The sequence below is a fragment of the Neofelis nebulosa genome, chromosome 5 (assembly GCF_028018385.1).
Source record: "Neofelis nebulosa isolate mNeoNeb1 chromosome 5, mNeoNeb1.pri, whole genome shotgun sequence".
Lineage (NCBI taxonomy): Eukaryota > Metazoa > Chordata > Mammalia > Carnivora > Felidae > Neofelis > Neofelis nebulosa.
In genome coordinates this window covers 114637445-114648377 of record NC_080786.1, presented here as the reverse complement: position 1 = coordinate 114648377, position 10933 = coordinate 114637445, and the positions used below count along the sequence as shown (strand labels likewise).

General features: G+C 38.3%; 1 pseudogene; it reads left to right on the top strand.

The window, feature by feature from the left end:
* The first annotated feature begins 1163 nt into the window (after positions 1 to 1163).
* LOC131513179 (L-gulonolactone oxidase-like) overlaps positions 1164 to 10933 on the top strand; it is a 45451-nt pseudogene continuing 35681 nt past the window's right edge.

The following is a 10933-nucleotide window of genomic DNA, read 5'->3' as shown; positions in this document are numbered from 1 at the left end:
TAAATTAAAAAATAAAAACATGTATCATTTCAATACAATAGATATATTTGTGTAATATTCACCAAAGAGAAAGAGAGCATTTTGCTTATTTTTACAAAAGAAAAGTAAGCAATTTTTAGAAAAATTGAACAAAAATTGAAATCACAATGCTTACATTTCAATTTAAATAAATGTCATTTGAGCTATAATTTAACATATATGTAATTTAAAGGTCAACAAACAATGTGGAAGTGATTTCATGTATTTTTCTTTCATGATAGAATTATCAAAAGTACAGTGTATACAATAGGACATTCTGTCACCTGAGAATCAGTATCTCTTCCACCTGCCCTGACACTCCCTAGCACTTGGTCTTACTTGAGCTTGGATTCTTATCTCTGGTATTAAAAATTTCCATGTTGGGGCACCTGGGTGGCTCAGTCAGTAAGCATCTGACTTTGGCTCAGGTCATGATCTCACTGTTCGTGAGTTTGAGCCCCGTGTTGGGCTCTGTGCTGACAGCTCAGAGCCTGGAACCTGCTTCGGATTCTGTGTGTGTGTGTGTCTCTCTCTGCTCCTCACCCACTCACATTCTGTCTCTCTCTCTCAAAAATAAATAAGTGTTAAAAACACAAAAATCTGCACAACCTGAACCACAAAATTCAGCAGGTACGTGGTGCAGAGAGGTGAACTTGGGGAGAGAGAAGCCGGCAGCGGGCAGGGAGACGCCTTTGCAGGCTGAGACAGGATGGAGACTGGGCCAGGGGAGAATACAGGAAAAGCACCCCTCCCCAAAAGCAGCTGGAGAGAAAGTGGAAAGTTGGAAACAGACGCAGGGACTAAAGTAAAAAGGGAGAAAGGAGAAAGGAAAGGGTTTAAATTTCATTAAGACTGTAAACAAGGGGAGCACAATGGCTGCAACTCCGCAGCTCCATACCTGGCAGTGCTCTGGTGGGAAGGGCGAATCCCCAGGAACAGAGTGGTGTCTGGGAGGTTCTCGGGCCACACAGGGAAAAGTAGTTCCTCTGCTAGAAGGACATTTGGTAGAGACTGTTGAAGCCACCTGGTCCCAGCAGACCCCAGAAAGGGGCCACATTTGCTGGTGATAGAACACGGTCATTAACTGTGAAGCCTGGTGCCAGATGTGTATTGTGATTTTCTATAATCCCTGAAAAGCTGCTGCTATGCTATCTCGAAAACTTTTTCTGGCTCGGGCTGGCACCTGGCCACAGTCTTGCCGCACCGGAGGCAGCAGCAAGGCCCACCCAGCAGGTGTTCCTGGGTGCAACCTGCATTCAGCCATTGCATGGCGAGACCCTCCCCCAGAGGGGCGGATCTGGTCAAAGCCGCATAAGGGGCCGGGGAAAACAGCCACATCTGAGGCAAAACTTGGGAGAGGTATTGCCTAGGGCACGGAGAGTGAAACAGCGGGGAGTGGAGGAAAGCTGACGACAGAAGACGGTTGCGCGATTGCTGTTCCCGGAGAACAGAATGGGTAGCTGGATGGTGCCATTTTTACCACTCCCACGCATGCGCATACACATCTACGAGCACTACAACACTTCACCCCAGTAGGCTAGCATCACCATCTAGTGGAGAACGGAGCTGTTACACTGAGCCCCGCCCAACTGGGCCAACCTCGCTCTTCAAGAACACAAGTCTCACCCCTTACATACTTTATGGACTATAAATCGGTACATAGTCTGACTTCTGGGGGAAATGAAGTAATTGTAGTCCTATTTAAATCTGTTAGGAGGTCCATCTATTCAATTTTCTTTCCTTTTTTTTTTTCTCTTTTACACTTATTTTTCTTGAATACAGAAAGAGAAAAAAATCATTTTTATTTTCAATTTTTATTAAAATTTTTTTCTTTAATTTTTTTACTATATTTTTTACCTTTGTGTAAATTTTTTCAAATTCTATCTTACTTCCATTCTATTTTAGTCTACTTCAGTGTATTCCCCTTTTCAAATTTTCAAACGATTTCCTTGTTTTCTTTTTTCTTTTCCTTTTTTCTTTTTCTTTTCTTTTCTTTTTCTTCAATGCAGAAAGTGAAAAACTTCATTCTTTCAATTTCTATAAAATATTTTTCTTTAATTTTTTTACTATATTTTTTGCTTTTATGTAATTGTTTTCAAATTCTATTTTACTTCCATGATTTTATTTTAGTCTACTACAGTGTATTCACTTTTTCAAATTTTCAAACGATTTCTTTTTTCTATCTTTTCTCTTTTTCGTTTCTTTTCTTTTTCTTGAATACAGAAAGAGAAAAAATTCATTTTTTATTTTAATTTTTATTAAAAATACTTTTCTTTAATTTTTTTCTACTATATTCTGTACTTTTCCGTAAATTTTTTCAAATTCTATTTTACTCCCATCATCTCATATTAGTGTACTTCAGTGTATTCATTTTTTCAAATTATCAAATGATTTCCTGCCCGCCCTTTTTTCTCTAATCTGTCAAACCACTTTCAACATCCAGACCAAAACACACCTAGGATCCAGCATCATTTATTAGATTTGTGTGTGTGTGTATGTGTGTGTGTGTGTTTAATTTTTTAATTTTAATATATTTTTTTACTTTTCTTAATTTTAATTTTTCTACCTCATTAACTCCTTTTCTCCCCTCAAACTGACAAAATGAAGGAATTCACCCCAAAAGAAAGAGCACGAACAAACGACAGCCAGGGATTTAACCAACACAGATACAAGCAAGATGTCTGAACCAGAAATTAGAATCACGATAATAAGAATACTAGCTGGAGTCGACAATATATTAAAATCCCTTTCTGCAGAGATAAAAGAAGTAAAAAATAGAATGAAATTAAAAATGCTATAACTGAGCTGCAATCACAGACAGATGCAGTGGCGGCAAGGATGGATGAGGCAGAACAAAGAATCATTGATATAGAGGACAAACTTATAGAGAATAATGAAGCAGAAAAAAAGACGGAGATGAAGGCAAAAGAGCACAATTTAAGAATTAGAGAAATCAGTGACTCATTAAAAAGGAACAGCATCAGAATCATAGGGATCCCAGAAGAGGAAGAGAGAGAAATAGGGATAGAAGGGTTATGTGAGCAAATCATAGCAGAAACCTTTCCTAACCCGGGGAAAGACACAGACATCAAAATCCAGGAAGCACAGAACCCCTATTAGATTCAGCAAAAACTGACCATCAACAAGGCATGCCATAGTCAAATTCACAAAATACTCAGGCAAGGAAAGAATCATGAAAGCACCAAAGGAAAAAAGTCCCTAACCTACAAGGGAGGACAGATCAGGTTTGCAGCAGACCTATCCACAGAAACATGGCAGGCCAGAAAGGAGTGGCAGAATATATTCAATGTGCTGAATCAGAAAAATATGCAGCCAAGAATTTTTTATCCATCAAGGCTGTCATTCAAAATAGAAGGAGAGATAAAAAGTTTCCCAGACAAACAAAAATTAAAGGAATTTGTGACCATTAAACCAGCCCTGCAAGAAATTTTAAGGGGGACGTTCTGAGGGGAGAAAAGATGAAAATATATGTATGTGTGTGTGTATATAAATATATATATATATATATATATATATATATATATATATATATATATAATCAAAAGCAACAAAGACTAGAAAGGACCAGAGTACACCACCAGAAACCCTAACTCTACAAGCATCATAATGGCAACAAATTCATATCTTTCAGTACTCATTCTAAACGTCAATGGACTCAGTGCTCCAATCAAAACACATAGGGTAACAGAATGGATAAGAAAACAAGATCCATCTATATGCTGTTTACAAGACACACTTTAGACCTAAAGGCACCTACAGATTGAAAATAAGGGGATGGAGAACCATCTATCATGCTAATGGTCAACAAAAGAAAGCTGGAGTAGCCATACTTATATCAGACAATCTAGACTTTAAAATAAAGACTATATCAAGAGATGCAGAAGGGCATTATATCATAATCAAGGGGTCTATCCACCAAGAAGACCTAACAATTTTAAACATTTATGTGCCAAATGTGGCAGCACCCAAATATATAAATCAATTTATCACAAACATAAAGAAACACATCGATAGTTATACCATAATAGTAGGAGACTTCAACACCCCACTCACAACAATGGACAGATCATCTAATCAAAAAATCAACAAGGAAACAATGGCTTCGAATGACACACTGGACCAGATGGACTTCACAGATATATTCAGAACATTTCATCCTAAAGCAGCAGGATATACATTCTTCTCCAGTGCACATAGAATGTTCTCCAGAATAGACCATATACTGGGAGACAAATCACCCCTAAGTAAGTACAAAATATTGAGAGCATACTGTGCATATTTTCAGACCACAACACTATGAAACTCGAAATCAACCACAAGAAAAAATTTGGAAAGGTAACAAATACTTGGAGACTAAAGAACATCCTACTAAAGAATGAATGGGCTAACCAAGCAGTTACAGAGGAAAATAAAAGTATATGGAAGTCAATGAAAATGATAACACCACAACCCAAAACCTCTGGGACGCAGCAAAGGCGGTCATAAGAGGAAAGTATATAGCAATCCAGGCCTTCCTAAAGAAGGAAGAAAGATCTCAGATACACAACCTAACCTTACACTTTAAGGAGCTGGAAAAAGAACAGCAAATAAAACCCAAAACCAGCAGAAGACAGGAAATAACAAAGAGCGCAGAAATTAATGCTATTGAAACCAAAAAAAACAGAACAGAGCAATGAAATCAGAAGCTGGTTTTTTGAAAGAATTAAAAAAAAATTGATAAACCACTAGCCAGTTTGATCAAGAAGAAAAAGGAAAGGACCCAAATAAATAAAATCAAGGATGAAAGAGGAGAGATCACAACCAACACAACAGAAATAAAAACAATAAGAGAGTATTATAAGCAATTATATGCCAATAAAATGGGCAATCTGGAAGAAATGGACAAATTCCTAGAAACATATACACTACCAAAACTAAAACAGGAAGAAATAGAAAATTTTAACAGACCCATAACCAGTAAGGAAATCGAAGTAGTAATCAAAACTCCCAAAAAACAAGAGTCCAGGGCCAGATGGCTTTCCAGGGGAATTCTACCAAACATTTAAGGAAGAGATTACACCTATTCTCTTGAAACTGTTCCAAAAAATAGAAATAAAAGGAAAACTTCCAAACTCTTTCTATGAAGCCAGCATTACCCTGATTCCAAAACCAGAGACCACACTAAAAAGGAGAACTTTAGACCAATTTCCCTGATGAACATGGATGCAAAAATCCTCAAGATATTTCCCAACTGGATCCAACAATACATTAAAAAAATTATTCACCACGACCAAGTGGGATTTATAACTAGGATACAGGGCTGGTTCAATATCCACACAATAATTAATGTGATTCATCGCATCAATAAAAGAAAGGACAAGAACCATATGATCCTCTCAATAGATGCAGAGAAAGCATCTGACAAAATACAGCATCCTTTCTTGATAAAAACCCTCAAGAAAGTAGGGATAGAAGGATCACACCTCAAGATCCTAAATGCCATATATGAATGACCCAAAGCTAATATCATCCTCAGTGGGGAAAAACTGAGAGCTTTCCCCCTAAGGTCAGGACAAGACAGGGATGTCCACTCTTGCCACTGTTATACAGCATAGTATTCAAAGTCTTAGCCTCTGCAATCAGACAACACAAAGAAACAAAATGCATCCAAATCGGCCCGGAGGAGGTCAACCTTTCACTCTTCACAGATGACATGATACTCCATATGGAAAACCCAAAAGATTCCACCAAAAAACTGCTAGAATTGATTCATGTATTCAGCAAAGTTGCAGGATATAAAATCAATGTACAGAAATCGGTTGCATTCCTATACACCAACAATGAAGTGACAGAAAGAGAAATCAAGGAATTGATCCCATTTACAGTTGCACCACAAACCATAAAATACCTAGGAATAAATCTAACCAAAGAGGTGAAAAATCTATACACTGAAAACTAGAAAGCTTATGAAAGAAATTGAAGAAGACACAAAAAAAATGGAAAAAGATTCCATGCTCCTGGATAGGAAGAACAAATATTGTTAAAATCTCAATACTACCCAAAGCAGTCTACATATTCAATGCAATCCCTATCACAATAACACCAGCATTCTTCACAGAGCTAGAGCAAATAATCCTAAATTTTGTATGGAACCAGAAAAGACCCTGAATAGCCAAAGCAAAAGAAAACCAAAGCAGGAGGCATCACAATCCCAGATTTCAAGCTATACTACAAAGCTATAATCATCAAGACAGTATGGTACTGGCACAAGAACAGACACTCAGATCAATGGAACAGAATAGAGAAACCAGAAATGGACCCACAAATGTATGGCCAACTAATCTTTGACAAAGCAGGAAAGAATAGCCAATGGAATAAAGACAGTCTTTTCAGCAAGTGGTGCTGAGAAAACTGGACAGTGACATGAAGAAGAATGAACCTGGACCACTTTCTTACACCATACACAAAAATAAACTCAAAATGGATGAAAGACCTCAATGTAAGACAGAAAGCCATCAAAATCCTCGAGGATAAAGCAGGCAAAAACCTCTTTGATCTTGGCCGCATCAACTTCTTACTCAACACAGCTCTGGAGGCAAAGGAAACAAAAGCAAAAATAAACTATTGGAACTTCATCAAAATTAAAAGCTTCTGCACAGCAAAGGAAACAATCAGCAAGACTAAAAGGCATCCGACAGAATGGGAGAAGATATTTGCAAACAATACATTAGACAAAGGGTTAGTATCCAAAATCTATAAAGAACTTACCAAACTCAACACCCAAAAAATAAACAATCCAGTGAAGAAATGGGCAAAAGATGTGAATAGACACTTCTCCAAAGAAGACATCCAGATGGCCAACCGACACGTGAAAAAATGCTCAACATCACATATCATCGGGGAAATACAAATCAAAACCACCATAAAATATCACCTGACACCTGTCAGAATGGCTAACATTAACAACTCAGTCAACAACAGACGTTGGCGAGGATGCAGAGAAAGAGGATCTCTTTTGCATTGTTGGTGGGAATGCAAGCTGGTGCAGCCACTCTGGAAAAGAGTATGGAGATTCCTCAAAAAACTAAAAATAGAACTACCCTACGACCCAGAAATTGCACTACTAGGCATTTATCCATGGGATACAGGTGTGCTGTTTTGAAGGGACACATGCACCCCCATGTTTACAGTAGCACTATCAACATTAGCCAAAGTATGGAAAGAGCCCAAATGTCCATTGATGGATGAATGGATAAAGAATATGTGGTATATATCTATATCTATATCTATATCTATATCTATATCTATATCTATATCTATATCTATATCTATACACAGCAGAGTATTACTCGGCAATCAAAAAGAATGAAATCTTGCCATTTGCAGCTATGTGGATAGAACTGGAGGGTATTATGCTAAGTGAAATCAGTCAGAGAATGACAAAAATCCTATGACTTCACTCATATGAAGACTTTAAGAGACAAAACAGATGAACCCAAGGGAAGGGAAACAAAAGTAATATAAAAACAGGGAGGGGGACAAAACAGAAGAGACTCATAAATATGGAGAACAAACTGAGAGCTACGGGAGGGGTTGTGGGAAGGGGGATGGGCTAAATGGGTAAGGGGCACTAAGGAATCTACCCCTGAAATCATTGTTGCACTATATGCTAATTTGGATGTAAATTTTTAAAAAATAAAAAATAAAACAAGTTATAATTTTTTTAAATTTTCATGTTAAAAACAAAGCAAAATAAATTTCCATGTTTTTCCCTTTATTAATTACAAATATAGCTAAAAATGGTAATTATAGTAAATAAATAAATAAATAAATAAATAAATAAATAAATAAATAAATGTATGTCAGATATATTCACAGCTCATCCCCTGGTGACAGGCACTTGAATGTATCTCTCAAAAGGAAGAAAAAGTACATTTCCAGGGTTCCCTTTGTCATTTATCAAGAAAAATAGTATTGCCTTTGCTTTGGGGATTTTTCTTTCAATTTTTTAGAATATTGATAAAAAGCAGGAACCAGAGAGCTATTTTCTGGGAAAAATCTATTTTCATTTTTAAAATATGTAATCATAGAGCAGTAAGGCTGCTTATAAATTAAATAAATATATAATGTGCTGAATATCTCACCATCCACCTGTATCTCTCTTTTTTTGAGTCCCCATAATTAGAGAGGATGTGTGGCTGGCACTCCAGACACAAGTAGATGTTGCTTCCAGCTGGGGACCAGTAATCTCAAGTTTGATAGATCTGTCACTAAATTTCAAAATGGGATTCAAAAAGCAGGAAAAGAGTCAAACCTTGACAGTGATGACCTGTCTAAAGTGAAAATAAGGAACATATTGAATTGCTTATTTAAAATGCTAAGAAACACCGGGTGATACATGGAATTGTTGAATCACTATATTGTACACCGGAAATTAACATAACACTGTATATTTACTGGAATTAAAATAAAAACTTAATTTAAAAAATGGAGAACAAAAGGAAACTTGAATGCCTTGATTTGTTTTCTCATTTTATGTAGAGATTTATAAAGGGAAAGCTAATATCTTGCTTGGAAAAATTTTTAAGACATTCTATAAATGATTAAATGTTTAAAACCTAGGGTATCAGTACTCAAATGTCCAGTAAGCAAAACACATACAGCGATTTCTCATAAGTATTATCCTTGTTAGGCCATAATCTCATTACAAATGTGGCAGAGGAGGACAATGTTCATGTGTGAAGGCATAAATGAGAAAGATCAGATTAATTTTAGAGGCAGAAGAAAGTTTAGAAAAGGTGGCATTTGACTAGAATGGCAAGGATAAACAGAAATTCCAAAAATTGAAATGATAAATATTAAAAGCAAAAGTCTACTTATATCTGGACAAATGTATTTATTGACCAACAAAACATGAGTTCTGTGGTAGACACAGATAGGTGCTGCCCAGAGACAATCTCTTCAAGAATGAAGTTGCTGCTAAGCTACAGCATATTCAGCAGGTAGGCTTCAGCTCTTCGCTCCTTCAGGGGCTGCGTCAGTTTCAGAAGTGACATCATTTTGAGCCCATATTTATTGACTGAGCAAGGTGAGGTACAAAGTTCCTGGAATTTGGGCCGGATATGACACTCTGGTGGGCATTACTCACTCCAGAGCTCCCTGCCAAGCTGGCTAGGGTTTTGTGAGGCCTATAGTGCAATTCAGTGACTTCTATGGCCAGGTGTTTCCTCTTCTCCCTTCACAGAAGTTGATGATTAATCAACACTTTGCACCCCAAGCTCTATCTCGGCTCCTGGAGAACCCAGAAATGGGGTCCAAGTAAGTAGGTCCTAAGATGGAGTACTGGGGCTAGCTGACAAAGCAACCTGCAGACAATGAGGACACATCATTGGTGGCAAGTTAAGAACATTTCCCCAGAAAAGTGACAGTTAATGCTTTACCAGTGGTAAACTGGGAAGGTGTACCAGGGAAGAGGGGAGTACGTTAACACAGGTGAAGATCAAGTGCTACAGGTTAGAGAGGAACTAGCAGGTGTAAGGATAACAGGACAAGATGGCTATGGCTAAGGCCACTGATGCTCCATTTAGAAAGGGAACAAACAGCTGAGGTACCAGGCAACCCAAAGCCAAGTACAAAAGCCAGAGGCCTGTTTTGTTGCCTACAAAGTCACTCTCATCATCTGCATGGCAGGGCAGAAAAAGCCAAAGACCAAGTGTAGGACCTAATAGACCAAGTAGTTAAATGCCCAACAACTGAGAAGACCAAAGGCACATCAGTTACACTGCAGTCAGAGCTCTGAATAGGAAAACCTTGGACCCCAGCATGTGAGATAGAGCTGCTATCTGAATATGTATGGAGTGGATCCTGTAGTGCAAGGGGTACACAAGGGTAAATGTGAAGATGTGCCTTCCAAACCCTCCTTAAGGGAAGGACCTGATGTGGGGAATATGCTCACCAGACACTGTCCAGCTAACATCCTCTTCAGGATCTGCCTCAGCTATAAAGACCAGCTTTGTCTGAGGTCACACTCTTTCCAGGGCAACCTATAACCCATTACTAAGTGAGGGGAGGTACAGAAAGTTCAGCCCAAGGCATGACACTCCAGCAAGTGTTGTTCCAGAGCCCCTGCTGGTTTGGTCCAAGCTTTGTCTAGTCTGACTTTTGCAAAACTGAGTCTGACTCCTGTGCTTTGCTCTCACAGGTTTCCGTCTTTAACATACATCTTGAATCCAAACTCAATCTCAACAACTGCTGCCAGAGATACCACACTGCAACTCAAACAGTTTAGACAGAAACTACATACAAGAAATAACACACAATTAGAAGGTAACTGGGGTTTTTTGTTGCCTGTACATTATAGTTAATGAAAATTTGATAGGAAGTATTTAAGGTGATTTTTTTTCCCGCACTTGTGAGAAAGAGAATTTTTGTCATTTGTAAAACTATCCAATTCTTTGTAGGTTCCTGGGTAAAATCTGAAACTGTCTCCCATACAGAGAGAACAAGGAGAGATGGAAGAAAGAAGCAAGCCACTCCAGACTAGTAGGCAGCAGTTTAAATACAAGGCTCCTCTTGGGCAGCCGCAAGATGAGTGGATCTCTGCTCCCTTCTGCCAGAATCTTAAAATTCTTAACTGGGTTCTGTCACATATACCACACAGATGATCTCAACAACACATTATTCTCTCAAGGCTGCAACCTTGAAGATGGCTCCCATTGTGGGAACAGTCAGGAGAAGGTAGGATCCTAAGACAGGGTGTGGGGGGAGAAGCCTCCAATAGCCAGATGGAGCTCACGGGTCAACTAGAAGTCACATCCTCTCAATAATTTCCTCCAATGCTGCACCCTGGAGACTATTCCTTGCAATCTTACATGCTCCCCCTCTTCAGCAATGTGCCCTGAGCAGTCATCAAAGT